Below are 6783 nucleotides of genomic sequence, written 5' to 3' on the forward strand. Positions count from 1 at the left end.
AATACTAGGCTGCGAATTGACCTCTCCGCCAGCATTAAAACCCCGCTGCGGCTGCTTGAAAAGCTGAATTAAAGGAAGGGAGCTATAGCTTAGGAGCAAGGGAAGGGAAGGCTTTGTGCCAGATAATAGGTCATGCTAGACCGCAGTGTTTCTCAACCTTAGCAACTTTAAGACCTGAGGACTTCAACTCCCAGAATCCCCCAGCCAGCATAGCTGGCTGGGGGATTCTGGGAGTTGAATTCCACAGGACTTAAAAGTCGCCAAGGTTGAGAAACACTGCCCTAAGCGTTGCGTCTTATGAGTCTTGATGAATGTGTCCTGTTTTTTCTTGTACGCTGAGAGCATCTGCGCCACAGACAAACCCCTTCTGTGTCCCCTCACGCTTGGCCAAGAAAGGATTCGTCCCTTCTATGGGGGATGATGATGATGGCTAAAAGCTAAAGAGGATTTGGAGCTGCCCCTCTTTTCAATAGGACGTCCCGGCTGCGCCCCTTAGAAAACAAGTTTTTTTTAAAAAAAAAAAAACATGCCAGGAGAAAACAGAAAGTTAAAATTTTGTTACCCAGGAAACAATAAATCTTACCTTAAACGCAGTGTTTCTCAACCTTGGCAACTTGAAGATGTCCGGACTTCAACTCCCAGGATTATCAGCTACAATGGGCCCCAATGGCTGCAATCCATAAATTATATCCTGGCTCACACAAGATGCTAAAACATCGACGGGCTTTCCACGCAAACTTTATGCTGCACTCCATGCATATCCTTCAGTGGTCCACCGAGTTCGTGCTACTGAAATTTGGCAGCAAAACTGTAGTCTTTTTGACAGCACAATTTACCTTTTAGCAAAATTAAATCTTTTGTCAGGCTTAACCTCATGGGCTTGAATTGAAAGGGAAATTGGTATTATTTCCTCTGCCGTACACAACAGAAATGGACTAAAAATCTCACTGTTCTCCTGCGCTCGTTCTCCGTCTGCATGAAGTCTTCACAAGCCTTATTTAGCAATCAGGAAATAGTGCCCATAAGAAAGAAGATGCAGCATCGCTAATTAGTGATTTATTCAATAAACCATGATTAAGCATTAATGTAAAGTAAAAACCCAGATAATTAAATCTTGGGAGGGGGGTGAGAGAGAGAGAAGGAAGGATGGATGGATGGATGGATGGATGGAGGCAGAGAAAAAGATGATAGAGATTAGATAGATTAGATAGATAGATGATAGGTAGGTAGGTAGGTAGGTAGGTAGGTAGGTAGGTAGGTAGGTAGATAGATAGATAGATAGATAGATAGATAGATAGATAGATAGATAGATAGATAGATAGATAGATAGATAGATAGATAGATGGATGATAGAGATAGATGATAGATAGATAGATAGATAGATAGATAGATAGATAGATAGATAGATAGACAGACAGACAGACAGACAGACAGACAGACAGACAGACAGAGATAGAGATATATAGATGATAGATTATATATATATTTATTTATATATATATATATATATATATATATATATATATATATATATATATATATATATATATATATATATATATATGCATGTAGGTAGGTAGGTAGGTAGGTAGATAGATAGATAGATAGATAGATAGATAGATAGATAGATAGATAGATAGATAGATAGATAGATAGATAGATAGATAGATAGATAGATAGATAGATAGAGATAGATGATAGATAGATAGATAGATAGATAGATAGATAGATAGATAGATAGATAGATAGATAGATAGATAGATAGACAGACAGACAGAGATAGAGATATATAGATGATAGATTATATATATATAGGTAGGTAGGTAGGTAGGTAGGTAGGTAGGTAGGTAGGTAGATAGATAGATAGATAGATAGATAGATAGATAGATAGATAGATAGATAGATAGATAGATAGATAGATAGATAGATAGATAGATAGATAGATAGATAGATTGATTTCATTTCATTTCATTTCATTTATTGAATTTCTAGGCCGCCCAATCCTGGAGGACTCTGGGCGGCTTACAGAAATGAAAAATATTTTAAAAAAGGATTAAAACAATAAGATACAACAAAATTAAGAAGCACAACATGCACCCAATCAAAGGGGGGGCTGGACCTCAATCAAGAGGTCAACAGCCCCAGACAGACAGAGACACAGACAGACAGGCAATGATGGATTGGATAGATGGATAAATTATATAGATTGTAGAGATGGATGGATAAGTTAATCAGGGATGGCTATCCTCTTCGGTACTGAGTGCCCAAACTGAAACACACGTGTGCATGCATGTGTATGCAGGTGTGCCAGTGCACCGGAAACCTGAAGACCAACTGGCCAGTGTTCACACGTGTGCCAGCCAGCTGTTCTTTGGGTTTTCAGCATGCACATGCACGCCCGCCAGCTGGTCTTCACACGTGCCAGAGCCCCCGGACCCAAAGACCACCTGGCTGGTGTGCACATGCCTGTTTTTGGCCTTTTTTAGACCATTTTCCAGGCCATTTTTGGGCTGGTTTCAGGGCTGGTTTTGGCCCGAAAAACGGCCTGTTTTTTGGCCATTTTTGAGACCATTTTCAGGCCATTTTCCAGCACCCTTGAAGACCAGCTGATGATGGCGCACGTGCAGAGAGAGGGCTCTGTATGCCACCTCTGGCACACATGCCATAGGTTCGCCATTGATGGGGCTAGATGGATGGATGGATTGGACCGACAGACAGATGCTGGTATTTCAAAGCGCCTGAACCTGGCTCTTCAGCCAGCTTTTGGAGAGAACGGCTGATGCTTTCTTTCCGTTTGCTTCTAGGTTTATTCTTTGCCATCATTGTTCTTTTGTGCTCTTTTTGTGGTTTTGAATTGTTTCTTTTTTGTTTTTAAATGTTTTAATTGTAAACTGCCGAGAAGTTGGATGGCATATATATTTAATAAATTATTATCATCCTAGATTTCTGATGTAGTTCATGCTACACTAAACTTCAATTTGTATGGTTTGTTGCAGTAAATTAGATAGTTAATCCCTTTATTTTCAACCATAGGTTTTAATAAAAACCCGTATAAAATTACAACACTCCTTACTGGCTCAATTCATACCCCTACAATTAATAGAAGTCATCTGTCAACGTCTTCCTTGCCATCACTGCAAGCAAAGCAACTTGCTTTATTACATGCTGCTCTACACTGGTCAGTAGGAAATGGATTGCAATAAACTACGATTAGCTGGGTTCACATAATATGCTGTGCTGTAAACCATGATTTTAAGAACTTAATGGCTAGAGCCACACTGCACTCTAAATCCAAGCAACACAAATCACATTACGGCTTAATGTGATGTGCAAACTCAGTTCCTGATTCTTGTATAAGTCACTTCACAATTATGTAGAATTTTGTGGTTCTTAAGCCAAGAGTTTCCTTTTTAAGTTCTTCCTTTTCAAAGTTGAAGCATTCAGGTGCTATAGGGAGATCTGGTAAGGACAGGGAATAGGAGATAGAATTGGCAGAGTTTGGACTCCAAGTTCCATCAGACTCCGCTAATCCAGTGACCAGTGGCAAGAAATGGTGGGGGATATAACCAAAATATCAAATATATCAGCTTGTCTGTTCCATATGGTTCTTTTTAATCCTCTAGTATAGCAGCTTGCCTACAAATAGTTAATGATCACTAGTGTGAAGTGGAAGTCAAGGTATTCCTGGGTCACAGTTCTACCATTACAATCAGAAAAAATGTGCTATTATCACATATTTGAAACTTTTGCTCAGATACAAGGCACAAAAACATCTTGCCTAGTTTAATGGGATCAGAACCAGAAGACTCAGAATGGTGGGAATTGACACCATCTGTTCTTTGATGCACGACAGATGTATATATGCAATAAAGGTTAAATAGTTCAGGTGTTACAGCAGAACAGTACAGCAGCAATAACAAATCAATATAAGTCTAATTTAAAATATACGTTCATAAACTAAATAATAAAATATGCATTCGCTGGCTGGGGAATTCTGGGAGTTGAAGTCCGGACATCTTCAAGTTGCCAAGGTTGAGAAACACTGAACTAGACAGTGTTATAATTTATATAGGAATGTCAAGGGAAACCCCCGACTCCCAAATACTTCTCTTGACTCTCCATCATTTGAATTTCAACCCGTCAGGCAACTGTTCCTGTACAACCCCAAGACTCGGGATGAGCAGAGGAGGGCATCAGTGGCAAATGTCCATGAAAGAGTCTCTGATTTCCATCCAGAGCACCAGGGTTTGAGGCTGTGTTTTGCTCTCAGGAAAAAAAAAGGGGGGGATTTCTGCCTTGAAATCTCTGCCTGACAGCCAAGAGAGGATTTCTGTCGGACCAGACAGCGTGTGCCAAGGGCTGGAACAGCAGGAACTTAACAGATGGGCTTCACAGACAACTGGCACCACACCACCGCTCCATGCCCTAGTAGGCACCAGCCCTTTCGTGGATGCTAAATTTTTAATTCTGAAATTTAAAAGAACAAGCGAATGTCCTGGGGGTTTCAAGCTGCTTCTTGATTGAGAGCGGGCAGACGCAGCGGCTGTCAAGCCAAAGTAAACAGCGCCTCTTGGCTTGCCTAATTAAGAGCACCAATCTTTACCTCTTCAAACCAGTCAGCAGTCTCAAATTTCCCAAGGTCTTCAAGTGCTCTTCTGATTTTTAGAGGGCTATTCATCATGGCCAGCCTTTTTTTCTTCCCTTCCCACGAAGCAAGCAAAATGGGAGAATAGAAAAAAACATATGGATGGAGGCTCAGGAACAATGAAACAGCCCACACTCTGCATGTGCTAATGTGACTGCAGAAGGACAGGACTTGAGTGCAGTCCTGTCCTCTGGATTTTTTTTTCGGTCAGCCAGCTGTTTTTTGCTTTTGGAAAGCTTCTGCTGTCCACGATCTTGCATCTTTCAAGAGGTAAAGAGGTTGTGTGAGAGGTAAAAATTCACAAGTAAAACATTCCCCAGCACAAATTCTGCTGTTTTGAGCCTTTTAGTTCTGTTGTAATCTCCGTGGAGAACTATGGTTCAATTAAGAGCATGACAGATACAGGCCGTCCGCAAAGCCACCAAGTCCTGGCTGCTCCAGCAGGCCGGGGGGCTTGTGAAACATTCAGCCCCATGGAAATTGTGAATGTTGCGGTTTTTGTTTTAAAGTGTTGTCTTTGTCCAGTTTTCCAGTTGTCTATTGTGAGCCGCCCGGAGTCCTTCGGGAGTGGGTGGCATACAAGACAAATAAATACAAATACAATACAAAAAGGATTTTGTTTTAAAATAAATTACTGGATGTTTGTTTAGACTCACACATGGTATTTTAAGGTGCATCGTAACCCACAAAGGCCACAGTTAGAGACCTGGAATGGAGGTGCTGCAAATCCAACAAAACATCGGCCTCTTTTTCAAGGGGAAACAAGTTCCTTCTCTGATTGCCGTGGAAATCAAGGTGGGCTCATTCCAGGGAAGAGGACACCATCATTTGCAACATTTAAATGAGGCCTGGCTCGCTCCTGATTGCAGAGTAGACACATTTTTCCTTTTTATGCAATATTTCAACAGACTGGGCTTTTGGTAGGAGTTTCCATGCAATTTGGCTGTAAATTAAGTACAACAGGTGCTGGATTTATGGGATCTGTGCTGTAAAACACCACTAGGTGGCAGTAAAGTAATAATATAAGTAACTCCTAGCTTTTTGCTGCCATCTACTGGGTATCTTCAGTTTTATACTCCAATTCCAGCCATTTCAGATGTCATTCTTTACCAAGGTCAGGAATTCCCAATGTAAAACCCTAGCATTTTTGGTAGACTGAAACAAATTCCTCAAGTCAGGGCTCTTCCATAAAAGCAAAGACTATCAGAACCTTTTAAAGCACATACATAATAGCAGGAAAAGAGATGGTTGCTTTAAGTCCCATCTAATTTTGAAGGAGCTGCAGTAATATATTTGGTAATATATTTGTGCTCTTTTTTTAGAATCAAATACTGTGTTTTACACACCTAACAGACATGGAACTAATGGAACACACCTTAAAAGGCAGGTAAGCAGAAATAAAGCTCCCATTTGTTGCCCTGCTGAAGCACCAATGATTCACTCATCTGTATGGTTACTTGTGCATTTTCTCATTTAGTTCAGCAGCCCCTCTCTGTCCACGGAGATGCATTGACTTTTAGAAACTACTGCAATGGGGAGAGTGAGAAGAATCTAAATCAGGGATTAGTAGAACTGGGCAATTAATGAAAGCATCAATAGGAAAATAAGTATCTGCATTTCAGTAGGCTTACAGGAAAGAGGCCGAGATCATTTGAAAATTAAAACAAAATACTGTTGATTTTCTGTATTCCTTGGTTATATTCGCACAATTCAGAACTGCAAAATAACGGCATTTCAGCCTACTGTATTTTTCGGAGTATAAGACGCACCAAGGTTTTGAAGAGGCAAATAAAAAAGTTTTTGCACTCTGCAGGCCTCCCAAAAACGGCCCGTTTTTCACAAAAATGGGCCCATTTTCTGTCCAAAAAAAGGGCATCCATAGCCTTTAGGAGGCTTATAGAGTGTTCCTGGGGGCTGGGGGGGGGGGAACAAAAACAAGCTAAAAAAACAGGCCATTTTTCACTTATTTTTGCCCTCCTAGCCCCCAGGAGCATTCTGCAAGGCTCCTAAAGGCTATGCATGGCCATTTTTGCAAAGGGGGTGGGGTTTTGGGAAGCCAAAAATGCTGTATTCAGTGTATAAGATGCACCCAGATTTTCGCCCTCTTTTTTGAGGGAAAAAGCTGCGTCTTATACTCT

This window comes from Thamnophis elegans, chromosome 3 (genome assembly GCF_009769535.1).
Source record: "Thamnophis elegans isolate rThaEle1 chromosome 3, rThaEle1.pri, whole genome shotgun sequence".
In the NCBI taxonomy this organism is placed as follows: domain Eukaryota; kingdom Metazoa; phylum Chordata; class Lepidosauria; order Squamata; family Colubridae; genus Thamnophis; species Thamnophis elegans.